This window comes from Oncorhynchus kisutch, unplaced genomic scaffold (genome assembly GCF_002021735.2).
Source record: "Oncorhynchus kisutch isolate 150728-3 unplaced genomic scaffold, Okis_V2 Okis02a-Okis13b_hom, whole genome shotgun sequence".
Classification (NCBI taxonomy): Eukaryota; Metazoa; Chordata; class Actinopteri; order Salmoniformes; family Salmonidae; genus Oncorhynchus; species Oncorhynchus kisutch.
Window position 1 is genome coordinate 3,225,710 of NW_022261979.1, and position 21,478 is coordinate 3,247,187.

Consider the following 21,478-nt stretch of genomic DNA (forward strand, 5'->3'; position numbering starts at 1 on the left):
TTTCCTTCTCCTCCTACTGGACATCTCTCTCTCTCTCTCTCTGTCTCTCTGCTAGCTGCCTTCCTTTACTGTACTCTGAGATGTTTCTTTCCTTCTCCTCCTACTGGACATCTCTCTCTCTCTCTCTCTCTCTCTCTCTCTCTCTCTCTCTCTCTCTCTGTCTCTCTGCTAGATGCCTTCCTTTACTGTACTCTGAGCTGTTTCTTTCCTTCTCCTCCTACTGGACATCTCTCTCTCTCTCTCTCTCTCTCTCTCTCTCTCTCTCTGCTAGATGCCTTCCTTTACTGCACTCTGAGCTGTTTCTTTCCTTCTCCTCCTACTGGACATCTCTCTCTCTCTCTCTCTCTCTCTCTCTCTCTCTCTCTCTCTCTCTCTGTCTCTCTGCTAGATGCCTTCCTTTACTGTACTCTGAGCTGTTTCTTTCCTTCTCCTCCTACTGGACATCTCTCTCTCTCTCTCTCTCTCTCTCTCTCTCTCTCTCTCTCCTCTGCTAGATGCCTTCCTTTACTGTACTCTGAGCTGTTTCTTTCCTTCTCCTCCTACTGGACATCTCTCTCTCTCTCTCTCTCTGCTAGATGCCTTCCTTTACTGTACTCTGAGCTGTTTCTTTCCTTCTCCTCCTACTGGACATCTCTCTCTCTCTCTCTCTCCTCTCTCTCTCTCTCTGCTAAATGCCTTCCTTTACTGTACTCTGAGCTGTTTCTTTCCTTCTCCTCCTACTGGACATCTCTCTCTCTCTCTCTCTCTCTCTCTCTCTGTCTCTCTGCATAGATGACTTCCTTTACTGTACTCTGAGCTGTTTCTTTCCTTCTCCTCCTACTGGACATCTCTCTCTCTCTCTCTCTCTCTCTCTCTCTCTCTCTGCTAGATGCCTTCCTTTACTGTACTCTGAGCTGTTTCTTTCCTTCTCCTCCTACTGGACATCTCTCTCTCTCTCTCTCTCTCTCTCTCTCTCTCTCTGCTAGATGCCTTCCTTTACTGTACTCTGAGCTGTTTCTTTCCTTCTCCTCCTACTGGACATCTCTCTCTCTCTCTCTCTCTCTCTGCTAGATGCCTTCCTTTACTGTACTCTGAGCTGTTTCTTTCCTTCTCCTGCTACTTCTTCTTCTTTCTTTTCTTTTTCTAGCGCTGACGGAGTGACTCTCTCCAATGGAAACACATTCCTGTAATGCCTCACTGCTGTTCCCTGTTTAGATTTCTCATTACAAACAGCATTACACACATGGGCTGGAGCTGGCTAGGGCACATCCAGCCAGAGTCAGAGAGAAAGGGGCTGCATATGGACCTCAGCTCTCTGCACGCAGCGGGCCAGGGCCAAGGGGAGAGAGGTAAAAAACTAGGCCCTAGCTATCGCAGACAGACAGCACATGGAGGGGGAACAGACAGTCATCACAACTCACATTTTCCTCTATTTACTCAGTAGGCCCACTGTACTGAGCCAAATATCAATAACACACCAGAATAACAGGGATGTCTATTCCAACAAGTTCCTCTAAGCACGTGGAATTCTTTGACATTTTTTATATCCAGGCCTGAACTGGTGTTTAACTTTGCGCTGACTAGTATTGGTTTTCTGTTTTTCAATGATCTTATTATATACGGAGACGGAAGCCTTTCAAGACATCGGGATGCCCTGTATTTCTTCCCTTTAGACATTCTAGGGTGAATATGATTGATTTCATACTTTTCATACTTTTGAGATCAACTCCTTTGCCAAATATGACCATTTTTTATTTCTGGGAATTTTCCTGTTGTTATATTGAAAAATGCCCCAAGCGCTGACTCTCGCTGACACGATTTATGCATGTGAAGTGGTTCTATCTCATATAGGACGCCAGGACTTTATGGAAAGCAGACCTTAACTCTCCTCCCTCTCCTCCAGACCCTCTCATCTTGCTCCAAGCCCAGCATCAGTGAGTTTCAGCTCTCATCTCTCCCCAGGAGGCTCTTGGGTGTTGCTGACTGACACCTGACAGTCTATTCCGTATATGGTGCACTACCCCATAGGCCCTGGTCAAAAGTAGTGCACTATATGTCAAAAGGAGTGCACTATATGTCAAAGGGACTGCACTATATGTCAAAAGGAGTGCACTATATAATGAATATGGTGCTATTTGGGACCCCAAACAAAGATGGAGGGAGAGGTCTGACTAGTCACGATATCACAGCAGCAGTGCAGGAGACCTGGAAACGCCAGCGCTCTGGTTTACTCACAGAAGTGTCATATCCTCTTAGAATAAATCCAAATGAGATTTGCTGAGAGGATGGAGTTTACATTCAGCTGTCCCATATTATGGACAATGAAGGGCCGTTCATTTCTTGGTGGCTTGAAGAACTCTTTAGGTTGAGAGTCTGCGACTCTGCGGCAGGTGAAACCCAAGCCAACGTCTCACAGTGGGTTCCACCCCAAATAGAAGCAAACCTGGTTAACTGTTGTGCTCAGCGTGCCACCTGAAGCCAATCCAAGATACCTTGCACAGTAAGAGGGCTTAGCCCTCATCCAAACACACAGAACACCAGCTCTTCCTTCTGCATTTCCCAGCCAGTAGTGAGGTGTTACAATCCTTTGAGGTGTTACAGTCCTCCATGCCAGAGAAAGGTTTGGAGACAATCTGGTATTGATTTTCCCTCAGTCCAAGGAATTGCATCATCTGCTCCAGCCAATTCTATAAATGATAACAAATGTGGACAGCAGGGTCTTTTGAAGATGTGATGACGCCATCTTTACAAAGGAGATGCTTCTGTTGTCTAACAGACATGAATATACAGACTTAAATCATATCTAAGAGAACAGTCAGAGATCTGTGTTCTCCTTGTGCTCTTCAACACAGGTAACGTTAAGTGTGCTATTCTGAGTTGATCAAGCTCCACAGGTCTGTGCAATCTCAAGATCCAGATTGGGAAAATCGCAAAAATGCTCTCAAAGGATGTTATGACAGATGCATATTATGTATGTTATAGGTTAGTATATTTCACTATCATGCGTTTGACAGGTGCAAGAATCAGGCCATTTTAATAGAACAGCACAAACCATAAGTATGGTAATTCAAAGAGTATCTACAAACACAATGAACAACTCTAAAAACAGTCATAGTCAGTCACTAATATAAAAATATTTGTAGGAAAGGATTTCATCTTCTAGCTCACAATCTGGGGATACTATACGATTAGAAAGGTTAGAAATGTATCTAAAACATCACAGAACAATTGAAAAATATATGGAAACCAATCGAGGGTGGACTATGGTGATAGGTGGGATGGGCTGAGAGTGGCTGAGAGGTGGGATTAAAGAGCTGAGGTCGATGGTGATAGGTGGGATGGGCTGAGAGTGGCTGAGGGGTGGGATTAAAGAGCTGAGGTCGATGGTGATAGGTGGGATGGGCTGAGGGGTGGGGTGGGATTAAAGAGCTGAGGTCGATGGTGATAGGTGGGATGGGCTGAGAGTGGCTGAGGGGTGGGATTAAAGAGCTGAGGTCGATGGTGATAGGTGGGATGGGCTGAGAGTGGCTGAGGGGTGGGATTAAAGAGCTGAGGTCGATGGTGATAGGTGGGATGGGCTGAGAGTGGCTGAGGGGTGGGATTAAAGAGCTGAGGTCTATGGTGATAGGTGGGATGGGCTGAGAGTGGCTGGGGGGTGGGATTAAAGAGCTGAGGTCTATGGTGATAGGTGGGATGGGCTGAGAGTGGCTGAGGGGTGGGATTAAAGAACTGAGGTCTATGGTGATAGGTGGGATGGGCTGAGAGTGGCTGAGGGGTGGGATTAAAGAACTGAGGTCTATGGTGATAGGTGGGATGGGCTGAGAGTGGCTGAGGGGTGGGATTAAAGAACTGAGGTCTATGGTGATAGGTGAGATGGGCTGAGAGTGGCAGAGGGGTGGGATTAAAGAGCTGAAGTCTATGGTGATAGGTGGGATGGGCTGAGAGTGGCAGAGGGGTCTGATTAAAGAACTGAGGTCTATGGTGATAGGTGAGATGGGCTGAGAGTGGCTGAGGGGTGGGATTAAAGAACTGAGGTCTATGGTGATAGGTGGGATGGGCTGAGAGTGGCTGAGGGGTGGGATTAAAGAACTGAGGTCTATGGTGATAGGTGGGATGGGCTGAGAGTGGCTGAGGGGTGGGATTAAAGAACTGAGGTCTATGGTGATAGGTGGGATGGGCTGAGAGTGGCAGAGGGGTGGGATTAAAGAGCTGAGGTCTATGGTGATAGGTGGGATGGGCTGAGAGTGGCTGAGGGGTGGGATTAAAGAGCTGAGGTCTATGGTGATAGGTGGGATGGGCTGAGAGTGGCAGAGGGGTGGGATTAAAGAACTGAGATCTATGGTGATAGGTGGGATGGGCTGAGAGTGGCAGAGGGGTGGGATTAAAGAGCTGAGGTCTATGGTGATAGGTGGGATGGGCTGAGAGTGGCAGAGGGGTCTGATTAAAGAACTGAGGTCTATGGTGATAGGTGAGATGGGCTGAGAGTGGCTGAGGGGTGGGATTAAAGAACTGAGGTCTATGGTGATAGGTGGGATGGGCTGAGAGTGGCTGAGGGGTGGGATTAAAGAACTGAGGTCTATGGTGATAGGTGGGATGGGCTGAGAGTGGCTGAGGGGTGGGATTAAAGAACTGAGGTCTATGGTGATAGGTGGGATGGGCTGAGAGTGGCAGAGGGGTGGGATTAAAGAGCTGAGGTCTATGGTGATAGGTGGGATGGGCTGAGAGTGGCTGAGGGGTGGGATTAAAGAGCTGAGGTCTATGGTGATAGGTGGGATGGGCTGAGAGTGGCAGAGGGGTGGGATTAAAGAACTGAGATCTATGGTGATAGGTGGGATGGGCTGAGAGTGGCAGAGGGGTGGGATTAAAGAGCTGAGGTCTATGGTGATAGGTGGGATGGGCTGAGAGTGGCAGAGGGGTCTGATTAAAGAACTGAGGTCTATGGTGATAGGTGAGATGGGCTGAGAGTGGCTGAGGGGTGGGATTAAAGAACTGAGGTCTATGGTGATAGGTGGGATGGGCTGAGAGTGGCTGAGGGGTGGGATTAAAGAACTGAGGTCTATGGTGATAGGTGGGATGGGCTGAGAGTGGCTGAGGGGTGGGATTAAAGAACTGAGGTCTATGGTGATAGGTGGGATGGGCTGAGAGTGGCAGAGGGGTGGGATTAAAGAGCTGAGGTCTATGGTGATAGGTGGGATGGCTGAGAGTGGCTGAGGGGGTGGGATTAAAGAACTGAGGTCTATGGTGATAGGTGGGATGGGCTGAGAGTGGCTGAGGGGTGGGATTAAAGAACTGAGGTCGATGGTGATAGGTGGGATGGGCTGAGAGTGGCAGAGGGGTGGGATTAAAGAACTGAGGTCTATGGTGATAGGTGGGATGGGCTGAGAGTGGCAGAGGGGTGGGATTAAAGAACTGAGGTCTATGGTGATAGGTGGGATGGGCTGAGAGTGGCAGAGGGGTGGGATTAAAGAACTGATGTCTATGGTGATAGGTGGGATGGGCTGAGAGTGGCTGAGGGGTGGGATTAAAGAGCTGAGGTCTATGGTGATAGGTGAGATGGGCTGAGAGTGGCAGAGGGGTGGGATTAAAGAGCTGAGGTCTATGGTGATAGGTGAGATGGGCTGAGAGTGGCAGAGGGGTGGGATTAAAGAACTGAGGTCTATGGTGATAGGTGGGATGGGCTGAGAGTGGCAGAGGGGTGGGATTAAAGAACTGAGGTCTATGGTGATAGGTGGGATGGGCTGAGAGTGGCTGAGGGGTGGGATTAAAGAACTGAGGTCGATGGTGATAGGTGGGATGGGCTGAGAGTGGCTGAGGGGTCTGATTAAAGAACTGAGGTCTATGGTGATAGGTGGGATGGGCTGAGAGTGGCAGAGGGGTGGGATTAAAGAACTGAGGTCTATGGTGATAGGTGGGATGGGCTGAGAGTGGCAGAGGGGTGGGATTAAAGAACTGATGTTTGGTAATGTATTATTGTTATGTGACTGCTTTATATAAAAGCACCATGTATGTAAAATGTGTGTAAATATATGTATATGTAGCAGAAAAGCTGTAAAAAAACAAGAAGATATGTGTCCTCTGAAGAATGAAGATGAACCTGGCCACGACATAATGAATGTTCTGGAAACTTTCACAGAACCAATTTTGGTTTTCTGGGTAGCCACTGCTGCACATTGTTCTGGGGGAATTTCCTCCCTGACTACTAACCTGTCATGGGATGAATGTGGATGCTTAGAATTGTTCATTATGTTTTCAGAAACTATTTTCATGACCATAAATAGAGTTTGTATTGTGGGGGGTAGTAGAGAGAATGAGAGAGAGAAAATGTAAAAACGACCCATATGTTTATTTATTTTCCCTTTTGTACTTGAACTATTTGCACATCGTTACAACACTGTATATATAGCCATAATATGACATTTGAAATGTCTTTATTCCTTTGGAACTTGTGTGAGTGTAATGTTTACTGTTCATTTGACATTGTTTATTTCAGTTCAGTTTATGATCTGTTTCCCATGCCAATGAAGCCCTTTGAATTGTATTGAACTGAGAAAGAGAAGGCGAAAGAAGTAGAGAGAGAGAGAGAGAGAGAGAGAGAGAATGTGAGAGAGAGAATAATATATATACAGTCAATGGTTTTTCTTTATTTTTAATATTTTCTACATTGTAGAATAATAGTGAAGACATCAAAACTATTAAATAACACATATTGAATCATGTAGTTACCAAAAAAGTTAAACAAATCAAATATATTTTATATTTGAGAATCTTCAAAGTAGCCACCCTTTGCCTTGATGACAGCTTTGCTCACTCTTGGCGTTCTCTCAACCAGCTTCATGAGGATAGTGTTTCAAACAGCCTAGAAGGAGTTCCCACATATGCTGAGTACTTTTTGGCTGCTTTTCTTTCACCCTGCGGTTCAACTCATCTCAAGTGGGTTGAGGGCAGGTGATTGTGGAAGCCAGGTCATCTGATGCAGCACTGGAGGTGTGTTTTGGGTCGTTGTCCTGTTGAAAAATAAATTATTGTCCCACTAAGCGCAAACCAGATGGGATGGTGTATTGCTGCAGAATGCTGAGGTAGCCATTAAGTGTCCCTTGAATTTGAAATAATTACTGATAGTGTCACCAGCAAAGCACCCCCACACCATCACACCTCCTCCTCCATGCTTCACGGTGGGAACCACATATGTGGAGATTATTCTTTCACCTACTCTCCATACCTTAAGACATGAAGGTCAGTCAATCCAGAAAATGTCAAGAACTTTGAAAGTTTCTTCAAGTGCAGTCGCAAAAACCATCAAGCACTATGATGAAACTGACTCTCATGAGGACAGCCACAGGAAGACACGGCGGTTGGAACCAAAAATCAAAAATTTGAACTCATCAGACCAAAGGACAGATTTCCACTGGTCTAATGTCCATTGCTTGTGTTTCTTGGCCCAAGCAAGTCTTTTCTTATTATTGGTGTCCTGTAGTAGTGGTTTCTTTGCAGCAATTTGATCATTAAGGCCTGATTCACGCAGTCTCCTCTGAACAGTTGATGTTGAGATGTGTCTGTTAGTTGAACTCTGTGAAGCATTTATTTGGGTTGCATTTTCTGAGGTGCAGTTAACTCTAATGAACTTATCCTCTGCAGCAGAGGTAACTCTGGGTCTTCCTTCCCTGTGGCGGTCCTCATGTGAGCCAGTTTCATCATAGAGCTTGATGGTTTTTGCGACTGCACTTGAAGTTCTTGAAATTGTCTGGATTGACTGACCATCAATGTCTTAAAGTAATGATGGACTGTCATTTCTCTTTGCTTATTTGAGCTGTTCTTGACATAATATGGACTTGGTCTTTTACCAAATAGGGCAATTTTCTCTATACCACCCCTACCTTGTCACAACACAACTGATTGGCTCAAATGCATTCAAAAGGAAATCAATTCCACATATGAACTTTTAACAAGGAACACCTGTTAATTGAAATGCATTCCAGGTGACCACCTCATGAAGCTGGTTGAGATAATGTCAAGAGTGTGCAAAGCTGTCGTTATAATGTAGAAAATAGTAAAATAAAGAAAAACCCTTGAATGAGTAGGTGTGTCCAAACTTTTGACTGGTACTCTCTCTCTCTCTCTATATATATATATATATATAGAGAGAGAGAGAGAGAGAGAGAGAGACCACCTGTTCTGCAGTTACTTCCACACTGCTCTCAGCATAATGTGAAGCTTGTTCATGGAGGATTACCACCAGCCCACATAAGGTGGGCAGTGCCAGCTGAACATCAGAACTGCAGCAGCAGCACAGTGTGGCATCCTGTGCATTTAAATCAGATAATCCCCATACTTGTATATTAGTGGAGACTGCTGAGGGGAGGACGGCTCATAGTAATGGCTGGAACGGATCAAATGGAATGGCATCAAAGACCTGGAAACCATGTGTTGAATGTATTTGAACCGTTCACCTATTCCACTCCAGCCATTACCACGAGCCAGAGATGCCGCCAAACTCCTGTGTTGTATATGGCGATTTCCAGGGTCGTCAAAAGCAAAGCCCTGTCTGACAAGACTTGTAGTGTAGTGCTCGAGAAGGGGCATACATTCTAGTCCAGGCGAGTCATGCATCCTTACATTAGTGTGGAACACTTGATTGAAACACTGGCAGGGCCATGGCACCAGGGTGAGGGTTGTGTCCAGTAGTAGTCATGCCCACTGTAGTAATATCCATGTGGGTATCTTGGAACAGTGTGAGCCCCTTGGTCATGGAGCTCCTGTTATACAAGCAAATGAAGGCGAACCACTGTTTTTACTCATTTACGTAATTTCCTATAAACTTGCTGCTTGGCTGGCTAACCAGATCCAAACGGATCCAGACAGATTCTCTTGGATCAACAGTGATGCTGGAGCTCCTATAGTCTTCCTAGGCAGACTGTTGCCTAGGGTCGGGTTTAGGAGACTGTGGAGCTCCTATAGTCTTCCTAGGCAGACTGTTGCCTAGGGTCGGGTTTAGGAGACTGTGGAGCTCCTATAGTCTTCCTAGGCAGACTGTTGCCTAGGGTCGGGTTTAGGAGACTGTGGAGCTCCTATAGTCTTCCTAGGCAGATTGTTGCCTAGGGTTTAGGAGACTGTGGAGCTCCTATAGTCTTCCGAGGCAGACTGTTGCCTAGGGTCGGGTTTTGGAGACTGTGGAGCTCCTATAGTCTTCCTAGGCAGACTGTTGCCTAGGGTCGGGTTTAGGAGACTGTGGAGCTCCTATAGTCTTCCTAGGCAGACTGTTGCCTAGGGTCGGGTTTAGGAGACTGTGACCTCTTTAACTGATTCTAGAATGTTTGTCATCACTGCTCCTGACTCCGACTAATGACTGTGGATTGGATGGATTCATGAAGTGAGTCAGGTTCTGGTTCTGTGTTCTGTCAGGAGACCACTGTTCCTGCAAAGCTTCTTTCTGCATTCTTACACTGAACAGGACTAGACCCAGCAACTATGATGATGATAATGATGAGAGATATTTTCTCTTTGAATACTGTGTGCAGCTGTACTCTGCTTGAGCCTCACATTTGGCAAGACTCAATGTTTGAATAAACCTCAGAAAATAATGATAGTCAACACCTGTACGATGGGAGTAATTCATTTATAACTCAATTCAAACTCAAAGTTGAACTATGTGCGTTGAATGCCTTGCCAGGATATCACCAGCTCATATGTACATGAACTCATAATCTGAACACACACATATTTGGACCTTGATTAAACACCTCTTTAATTCTTATAATGAGCTCTATGATATTCAGTATTTTCTCATACTCTGGCCTTTCCTAAAGACTAAATCATGTGAAATACTGTTGAGTACATAATCATCACTGCTTTCAGAGGATGGATGCACAACATGCAGGAGAGTAAGGATACTTAGCTCATGGTGAATTGCCTGCCCATTCCATGTCTGTTAAGGACAGGGATGCTCCAGGGCTCATGGTGAATTACCTGCCCATTCCATGTCTCTTAGGGACAGGGATGCTCCAGGGTTCATGGTGAATTACCTGTCCATTCTATGTCTCTTAGGGACAGGGATACTCCAGAGTTCATGGTGAATTACCTGCCCATTCCATGTCTCTTAGGGACAGGGATGCTCCAGGGTTCATGGTGAATTACCTGCCCATTCCGTGTCTCTTAGGGACAGGGATACTCCAGGGTTCATGGTGAATTACCTGTACGTTCTATGTCTCTTAGGGACAGGGATACTCCAGGGCTCATGGTGAATTACCTGCCCATTCCATGTCTCTTAGGGACAGGGATACTCCAGGGTTCATGGTGAATTGCCTGCCCATTCCATGTCTGTTAGGGACAGGGATGCTCCAGGGCTCATGGTGAATTACCTGCCCATTCCATGTCTCTTAGGTACAGGGATGCTCCAGGGTTCATGGTGAATTACCTGTACGTTCTATGTCTCTTAGGGACAGGGATGCTCCAGGGTTCATGGTGAATTACCTGCCCATTCCATGTCTCTTAGGGACAGGGATGCTCCAGGGTTCATGGTGAATTACCTGTACGTTCTATGTCTCTTAGGGACAGGGATGCTCCAGGGCTCATGGTGAATTACCTGTACGTTCTATGTCTCTTAGGGACAGGGATGCTCCAGGGTTCATGGTGAATTACCTGCCCATTCCATGTCTCTTAGGGACAGGGATACTCCAGGGTTCATGGTGAATTACCTGTACGTTCTATGTCTCTTAGGGACAGGGATGCTCCAGGGTTCATGGGGAGGGCTGAATTCAGACCCCTTTTAAGCACTTTTCTCTCTATGTGTATTACAACGTTGAACTAAAGCATGAGAATAGCGTGGTATTCACCGCTAATCGTGTGTGGTGGAGACCAAATAAATGAAGGTGTGGTGGAGGTGTGTCTACAGATACACCCTATTCTGACCTTGACTTAACTCCCTCATAATTCCTCCACCTGAAACGGTGAACCTCATCTACTTGATCTTTTCCGATAGAAATAACAGCATTCTCCATGCACTGTAATTTACAGATTGAGAAGAACTATTGATAAGAGCGAGGTAAATGAGTAAGCTGTTTGGGTAAGGGGGTGGTAAATATACATTGCAATTCTTTTAGATCTATATTACCGTATGATCGCTGGAGACAACTGTGAAACCAGTCATATGGCAGCAAACGGATTAACTGAAGCATAGCAACATGTCTATCACCTTTTCCACAGTGCAGCTTCTGAAATGCTGGCCTTGTTAACTTGCAGGGATAACATTTGGAGACCCAAGCTATAGGCTTCTGTAGCCAAGCGCAAATGACAGTATAGCGCCAAACCTACCGACTTGATTTGTGTTTTTTAGAAGGTTTTCATTATATGCTCAGACTTTTTGTTGTATTTTTTACCATTTGTATGGTGTTAAATAATAGCCACTATCTGTAACAACAATCAAGTATACCCACATTGACTTAGAACTGTCACTTTAGTGTTAGTTTCCTGACATTTAGAACTGTCACTTTAGTGTTAGTTTCCTGACATTTAGAACTGTCACTTTAGTGTTAGTTTCCTGACATTTAGAACTGTCACTTTAGTGTCATTCCATTATTAGTTTCCATTTCTTTCCTCTGTCATGTTCGTGTGGTGGTTCCTCAGGTTCGCTAACAATAGTGGAAGGATTATAATAGGATGACGCATTACAAGCCTATTTCGATCACAATGGGAGGAAGACCAGACACACCAGTTTAAACCTGGACCCTGGCGCACGGTTCATTCCCACTGGACCCATTTCATCACAGGTCCATGATTAGTGAGGATTATTAGGGTAGATTTATAGGATTATTTTTCAAATCCCTATTGTGTACTTTTCACACCATTCAATATTTTATGGCTGAAACAATTGAATATGGCAACTTTCAAGATGAATCAAACCACTGTATTTTGTATTCACCATTATATGCATAAAGGCTCTTCAACCCTGTTTTTATTATTATTCATGAATACTTTCCTAACCCTAAATATTAAGCAAGATCAGAGTATTTTTTGTCCACCAATTGATGCTGAAAACGAGACGAATATGCATGTATTGACATTGCTTTCTGTCATTGATCCTAATAATAGGAACGTTCTCTCCATATATTCTAGTGAGCCTGTCGAGAAATTTCAAAGTATAGCCCTTTTCCTGCAGTCAAATGCGGTCTCATGGGTGGATCGTTTCATCATTTTGTAATTAATAAACATTGTTGATTTTTTTAGACAGCCGAAAATTCGGTGTTTCTATGTCAAACTATGTTGATATTTTCAGTCTTCTGTGATGTATATAAAGTGTAATATGGGGATGCAAACTCAAAATGGAGTACATCTCAACTCAATATCTGACATGGTACAGGTGTCTTCATTTTTTAAAGCCCATAACCATGTGTGTAAGGTGTATACGTTTGTTTCGAGGTAGATTTGTTAGACTACCCAGAAACACTCGGTACGACCCTGATTTAGCCCACTGCAGTAAAAGTGGTACACCAAATTTAAAGGGAGGGCTTTATTTAAATGTTCTGAAAACCCTATTAAATGAAAACTCCATTATACGATCTGTTGGCCAGCAAATGGGAGGGTTTTCAGTGGTTGAATGACATTTATTCAGCGCACGCAAGAGGACCACGCCTGCAAAGCCCATTACGCATCTGCATAAGACTGAATACCAACTACTGAGAAGTACATAGTATAGGCCAGCATATGAAAGGCGTACATTTATGAGTCCTGGTCAAAAGTAATGCACTTTATGTGGAATATAGGATGCCATTTGGGACAGACTTAGCCCAGGGACTTGGCCAGGAGCCTCATACCGCTCGGAGACAGATGATGACCCTCATAATGGTGTTGGACAGACAGCCTTGCTCCGAGATGTTTGTATTAGATATTGAGTTAAGCACCCTAACATTCCACAGCTCTAGTTTTGATGTGACCTCTCTCTACTTAGCTAAAGTAAACAATATTAAGGAAAAATAGAACGAGATTCAAACAAATATTTGGTGTAATTAGATTTTATTTCAGAGATAAAAAATATATAAATTTAAGTGAAAAATCTGTCCTCCAAGTCTACTCGTCATTCAAATTGGAAACAGGAAACCTCACAGAGTTTGTTGTACATTTGAAACATTTTTTAAACATACTTCAAAGAACCACTCAGTTTGGCACAGGCTGACTGAGGTAGGCTGCATTGCTTATTTGAGAGTTTGACATTCCCAGTAGCTTGACGGAAACCCCACTCTGTCTATACAGTCTGTCTAATATTTACACCACCGTGCTAAAGATACAAGATATGAAGTTTCAGTACCTCTTGTGGGAACATACTTTTTATGCATATTTTATACACTTCACATAATGTGGAATCCAACATGAGCTATGGACATGGCTCCACAAGCAAGGGCTGCATCCCAAATGACACCCTATTCCATAATAGGGCTCTGATCAAGAGCAGTGCACTAAATAGGGAATATGGTGCCCTTTGGACCGAAGACAGGGCCTCCTCTGTAATGTATTGGAGTGATGACGCAATTTGAACATTACACAGATGAACAAACATGGCTGCCAGTGACATTAATGGCTGTTGGAGCCCTGTATTTCCCACTGACCCTGTTAGAGGTTAGTCTACATGCACAACCACGCGCCTTACGTATCACCATACAGATGTTCACCCCAGAGATTAGCCCTATAGTGATATAGTGTGTAGCATGAAGGACAGTCAACTCCCCTGCATGCCATGCGGGACGGGGTGGATGCCTGTGGGACCTCTCCTGGGTCCTTTGTTTCATTTTCTCAATATATAGTGATAATGAGGGAATCCTTCACCCCAACCTTGAAAAATGTGCCTCGAGCTGAATTCCCCAGAGCCACTTAATAACATTACTCAAAACCTGTGTTAGATCTCCTCTAGAAGATCTGGAAATAACTGCATCCTATAGACTGAAATGCATTCTTTAGAGAAGTCAATGTGTAAGTGGCTATACATACACAGTACCAGTGAAAAGTTTGGACACAGCTACTCATTCCAGGGTTTTTCTTTCTTTTTACTGTAAAATAATAGAGAAGACATCAAAACTCTGAAAAAAACACATATGGAATCATGTAGTAAGCAAAAAAGTGTTAAACAAATCTAAATCTAAATATATTTTATATTTGAGATTCTTTAAAGTAACCATCCTTTGCCTTGATGACAGCTTTGCACTTTCTTGGTATTCTCTCAACCAGCTTCACAAGGTGGTCACCTGGAATGCATTTAAATTAACAGGTGTGCCTTGTTAATTTGTGGAATTTCTTTGATTCTTAATGTGTTTGACCCAGTCAATTTTGTTGTGACAAGGTAGGGTGGTATACAGAAGATGGTGCCGAAGAACATGGCTGACATTTTACATTCTCCCAACCAATTGTGCTATTTTGTTCGTTTTTTTTGCGTATAGTGTAACTTATTTGTTAACTTATTGTGTATATAATGTTGCTGCTTCCATCTCTTATGACCTAAAATAACTTCTGGACATCAGAACAGCGATTACTCACCACGGACTGGAAGAAACTTTTTAATTTAACTAGTCCGACGAGAAGGATATCCTTCTTTCAATGGAACAGGCCCAGATCCTGACCTTTTGTATGAAGAAAAGACACAGGAAAAGGGGCCGCAGATGGGGCAGCCTTCTGAGAATCTGTCGGGCGAGTTAACTCCCGCTGCCATCCATTTTTCTTGCTAACGTGCAATCATTGGAAAATAAAATTGATGACCTACGATTAAGATTATCCTACCAACGGGACATTAAAAACTGTAACATCTTATGTTTCACCGAGACGTGGCTGAGCGACAATATAGAGCTAGCGGGATTTTCCATGCACCGGCAGAACAGAGACACTACCTCTAGTAAGACGAGGGGTGGGGGTGTGTGTCTATTTGTCAATAACAGCTGGTGCGTGATGTCTAATATTAAACAAGTCTCAAGGTATTGCTCGCCTGAGGTAGAGTACCTTATGATAAGCTGTAGACCACGCTATCTACCAAGAGAGTTCTCATCTATATTATTCATAGCCGTCTATTTACCACGACAGAACGAAGCTGGCACTAAGACCGCTCTCAACCAACTCTAGGCCATAAGCAAAGAAGAAAATGCTCACCTAGAAGAGGCGCTCCTAGTGGCCAGGGAATTTAATGCTGGCAAACTTAAATCAGTTTAACCAAATTTTACCAGCATATCACATGTGCAACCAGAGAAAAAAAATCCTAGACCACCTTTACTCCTTACAGATCCATACAAAGCTCTCCCCCGCCCACCATTTGGCAAATTTGACCATCATTTTATCCTCCTGAATCCTGCTTACAAGCAAAAACTAAAGCAGGAAGTACCAGTGACTCGCTCAATACGGAAGTGGTCAGATGACGTGGATGCTACACTACAGGACTGTTTTGCTAGCACAGACTGTAATATGTTTCAGGATTCATCCAATGGCACTGAGGAGTACACTACCTCAGTCATCAGCTTCATCAATCAATCATATTGTGGCAAGAACAGCTCAAATAAGCAAAGAGAAATGACAGTCCATGATTAATTTAAGACATGAAGGTCAGTCAATATGGAACATTTCAAGAACTTTGAAAGTGCAGTCTCAAAAACCATCAAGCGCTATGATGAAACTGGCTCTCATGAGGACCGCCACAGGGAAGGAAGCCCAAGAATTACGTCTGCTTCAGAGGATAAGTTCATTAGAGTTAACTGCACCTCAGATTGCAAAACAAATAAATGCTTCACAGAGTTCAAGTAACATACACATCTCAACATCAACTGTTCAGAGGAGACTGTGTGAATCAAGCCTTCATGGTCAATTGCTGCAAAGAAACCACTACTAATGGACACTAGAGTAGGTGAACGGATGATCTCCGCATGTGGGGTTCCCACCGGGAAGCATGGAAGAGGAGGTGTGATGGTGAGGTGGTGCTTTGCTGGTGACACTGTCAGTGAATTATTTAGAATTCATGGCACACTTAACCAGCATGGCTACCACAGCATTCTGCAGCTATACGCCATCCCATCTGTTTCGCGCTTAGTGATGCTATCATTTGTTTTTCAACAGGACATTGACCCAAAACACACCTCCAGGCTGTGTAAGGGATATTTCACCAAGGAGAGTGATGGAGTGCTGCATCAGATGACCTGGCCTCCACAATCACCCGACCTCAACACAATTGAGATGGTTTGGGATGAGTTGGACCGCAGAGTAAAGTGAAAGTGCTCAGCATATGTGGGAACTCCTTCAAGACTGTTGGAAAAGCTTTCCTCATGAAGCTGGTTGAGAGAATTCCAAGTGTGTGCAAAGCTGTCATCAAGGCAAATTGTGGCTACTTTGAAGAATCTCAAATCTCAAATATATTTAAATGTGTTTAACACTTTTTTGGTCACTACATGATTCCATATATGTTATTTCATAGTTTTGACTACTATTATTCTCCAATATAGAAAATAGTAAAAAATAAAGAAATATCCTTGAATGAGTGGGTGTGTCCAAACTTTTGAGTGGTACTGTATGTGTGCAACTTAGTAGACTTGATGTATGACATCAGTGCTTCATGCTCTAATGGTTTAAGGTCAAATTCTAACTGCGAACTGAAACCGGACCTGACGGATATTCTAGAATATTAAAAAAAAATTGGAACATGGAAACAATGCTAATTCTATAGTCATTAAAGGACATGCAGTTTGATGATGGAGATTTAATCAGGGCAGTATATTAGTTTACTCTGTCCCCTATCAGTGATGGCCTTTTCCCCTAACAGATATCATTTAGCATGCCATGTAGACCATGAGGTAGGTCCCGATGCTTCATGATCACACAGGCCACAAACGACTAGAGGAATTGAGCTGGAACTGGAAATGGCTTCTTGGCTTGGAGTTGGAAGAAAAACTCACAAGCCTTACGAGCCCTGGGGGTGTTGTTTCTCCTGGCGGTGCATTCAGGCAACACTTACAAACACGTCCTGTCCAACTAGCCTCTGAGCCTTCGGGAGCGGGCCCACTTGCTTTATGGGCTCTGGAGCACCGGTGGTGTGAGGGAGGCAGGCACTTAAAAAGTGTCCTGGTCGCTGGAATCAAATAGAGAGGGGGAACAGGAGGCATCTCGGGGATGCCTGAGCCACAACGGTGGAGGTTTCTTTCTTTTAAGAGAAGAGGCCAAGTTTGCCAGCCTGTCCCACTCCCACCCCATCACCCCCAGATCCCACTTCTCTGGGCCACTGCAGTTCCTCAGAATCACCTATCAGCCAGGCCAATCATTGGGCTGAGATAAAGCAGTTCCTGGTGGGGCTGCAGGGTCTTTGAACACGGCAGGGGGATGCCTCCCCCAGGTCTCTTATCTCATTAAACTTGAAAAGGAGCATTCATCCTGGTGGAGCTAAGATAACAGTATGGATGACACCGCTCAAGGAGACTGACAGAGGTATAAACCCCTGGACACTATCTATCTGACTGGCTTTGGGTGTTTCATCTCTGTCTGGAGAAGGAGAAGAAGAAGGAAGAGAAGGGAAGAAGAAGAAAATGGAAGAGATGAGAAGGTGAAGAAGAAAAGATAAGAAGAAAATAGAACAGAACAGAAGTTGAAGAAGAAGTGAAGGTGAAGAATAAGAGAAGAGAAGAGAATGTGAAGAATAAGAGAAGAGGAAGAGAAGGAAAAGAGAAGAGAAGAGAAAACAGAAGAGAAAACCCCTGGTTCATGTGAGAGGAAGACCAGTAGTTACTTCTTGTAGTGATGGGGGTCTTTCAGAATGATTTGGGTTGAAAATATGTATTTGTTTGATTTGAAAATTATGTCCCAAAATCGCATTAGTTGCAAAGTACATAAACATAACTAAATGTACTTTGAATAGGTATTAAAAAATAGAGAAGCTTTGATTTATTCTCTTCACCCCATATTACATATCTCATCATATATTAAATTACAGTTTGTCTCCAATGATGTCATGCCCACCAGCCCCACTGGACCAAACAAAGCTCAGTAGACAGACCATCAGGCTCAGCCAACTTGGAACAAACTTGAACAATTGGACGGTACTGCGAGTACATTTGGTTTGACAGTCTTGTGAAAATAACCTCAGCCCAAACCCTGGAGAACTGGGCACACAGAGGCCTCCAACATAAATGAGTCCACCACAGTCAGTCCCCAGTCTACCAGAGCACTATTTCTTTAAAGTTCCAGGTGGTCTTTTTGACACCAGCTAGCAGACAAACACAGTGTTTACTTTATTTTCTGGCAGTGGTGTCTCTGCTGTAATGTCAGTGTCCCACACCTCCAGCATTGGTACGAGTAAATGGAAAGAAAAACAGCCCGTTGTATTATAGCTTCCAAGTGGATGCCAACATCGCAACAATCCCCTCACATCCACACGAGAAAGCTGGAAAACCTCAATGCTGTGCCGTACTATTAATCTACTTCTATTTCAGCTGTGCAAGTGGCTTTCAAATAGCACAGGGTTTGATCAGACAACTGAGAATAATAAACAGGGTTTTAGTCAGGAAATAGAAACACAGGGTATAAGGTCTTCACCGAACAGCCAACTTTATGCTATCGTTAGCATGACAAGTAAAAACATAGACAGTTATACGAACTGGTACGATTGTGTGGCAATCATGCCTCATCTAGTCGATTTAAAAAATTTATTAATTCATTTTAGTTAACCTTTATTTAACTGGGCAAGTCAGTTAAGAACAAATTCTTATTTACAATGATGGCCTACCCTGGGCAAACCCTTCCCTAACCCGGACGATGTTGGGCCTTGATCGGACTCCCGATCAAGGCCGGTTATGAATCAGGCCGGGATTGAACCCGGGTCTGTAATGACGTCTCCGCTTTTAATGAAACCAAAGCTAATCAAATGAACTGAAGTCTCAGCCGCGGTTCGATAATCTTTTTTAACAAACTGACCCAAGGAACTTGGTTCCAAAAAGTTTTAATACAGGGGCCAATGTTTACCATATGTTTTCACACAGTTAGCTAAAACAGTTCTTAGTACCTTGCCTAAAATAAGCAAGAAAATTACCTTTTGCTATGAGTAAATGAAAGGAAATTACAGTAAGGTAAAACTTAAAACGTATTGATAAGAGAAGAAAGACAGACGGACGGACTGACAGATGGACAGAGAGAGAGAGAGTGACAGAAGCCCTGTTAACATGTGTCCTTCGCCCTGATCTTGTCCTGATCTTATCCGTTTACACTTACAAGATCTGATCACAATCAGATCCCAATGCGTCTTATAACCGTCTACACCTGTCTAAAAATTTGGGCAATATCATGACAAAGGCCTTATGCTGGAACAAGGTATGAACAGGGCTAGAGAGACAGAGAGACTGACAATAGTGTTGTAGTCCACTACTCTGCCTTCCTCCTGACAGCTGGACCTCAGGCTATCCTGGTTTTCTCTGCTTCCAGCCAGGCGATGTCCCATGTCCTGCTGCCAGAGCCCCAGGAGGCAGGACTCCTCATGGGAACCCTCCAGATCATCATTTAGGCCTACCTCAGCACAGACAGAGGTTCTGTCCCATATCCTGCTGCCGGAGCCCCAGGAGGCGGAACTCCTCATGGGAACGCTCCAGCTCATTATTTAGGCCACAGCACAGACAGGAGTTCTGTCCCAAATGGACCCTGTTCCCTATATCAGGGCTTCTCCAAGTGGGGTACTGCAGGTAGATCTCCAAATATATTACAAATGAACAGATTTTGATTTACATACAGTATATATTTTTATATGAATAGTACTAAGAACAAAAGATGAAACCAATTTTGGCCAAAGGATGAGTGGAATAAGTTTATGGTGTGTATTATAATACAATGTAACATTATTCATCTAAAATGTATGTTTTAACCCTGGGCAGCGTGGGCTTGGGAGGCTCACAGGGATATTGGTATCTACAGTACTCCACCAATTCTACATTTTCCCACTCACTATGTCTTTTTATATATACATACATGCAATGTAATTGAAGCTTTAAAACTGCAACATTTTATCTCTGCCCCATAAAAAATTGCAGGATATTATTGTTAAAGCTGCAAAAACCAAAAATCTTTACTCATGACAAAATGTGTAGAATTACAGAAAATTTGCTTGAAAACTACAATATTTTCTCTCTGATGTCAAAAGGCAGGACTTTAACATGTTCCTTCCCAGGGCCCATGATTTGGTTCGACAGGCCATGCACTGCCGAAGTCATAGTAAAACGCCTTGTAGTAAGTAGTACACTATATAGGATAGGAATGCCATTTGGGAAGCACTAGGGACCAAATTCTGAGAATTTGAGGTGCTTTGGGAGAGATTAATTGACAGGAAGTGTATCATCATCTATCACACACACACACACACGCACCCACACACAACATCCCAATCTTTAGAGCACACTATGCTCTCCTAATGAAGACCCCCCCATACACACTATGCTCTCCTTATGAAGACCCCCCCTGCACACTATGCTCTCCTTATGAAGACCACCCTACACACTATGCTCTCCAACTGAAGACCCCCCTGCACACTATGCTCTCCTTATGAAGACCCCCCTGCACACTATGCTCTCCTTATGAAGACCCCCCCTACACACTATGCTCTCCTTATGAAGACCCCCCCTGCACATTATGCTCTCCTTATGAAGACCCCCCCCCTGCACACTATAACTCTGTGCGGAGAGGAAATAGGTATGTTTTCTTGCTTCCCCCCCTGCTTGGCCACCCTTTAAAAACGCTTGTTTGCTTTTACAACTGGGTCTGTGGGCACCTTGGGGAGGGCTGGTGCAGATAGATGGGGACTCCATTATTTGTTCTGCCTTTGTAACAGCTCATTTAAAACCACAAGGGCAAGAGGCCCCAAGACAGATGGCATCAACTTAAAAAATAATCAAGGTTTAATTTGACTCTGAATACTTCCTAATATAAGGTAACATTACACCTTTGTGAATGTTCCGGAAGAGGTATCTGGAAGCTTTGAGGGAAGAAGGCTGAAAGTGAAAGAAGGAGAAATGGTTGCCCAATATTTGCTACATTTGCAGCAGTTCCTTTGGCTACAGAAATGTCACTGGAGACAAATAACAACCATCCCAAACAGGCTACCTTAAATTGCAGAAAACTGCTCAATGGTCTGAGCTGTGATCTTTCCTATTGTCATTATTGCATGTAGTGTGAAATATATCAAGTCTTACCAGTGCAAGAAAGAACTAAGCCTGGGTGTGAAATTGCTTAAGCTCAGTTTAAGTCTCAGTGCAAGTCATACCTATCACCCACTCCTAGCCTCACCTAGTCTTAACTGCTGTAATGCTGCCGCTAGGAGCCTCTCTGCTCATCAAAGAGCTCTTAGAAAGCCCCTTAAGCTCTCCTTTAAAGGGTTACACAGATCCCAGAGAAATGAGGAGCTGGCCTGTGTTTAGTGGGTTATGTGACTGAGTGTGGGAAAGTGGGCTAATGGTTTAGTTTAGGGGGAGACATCTGAGATGTACAATAACATGAACACAGTCTTGTGTTGGGTCTT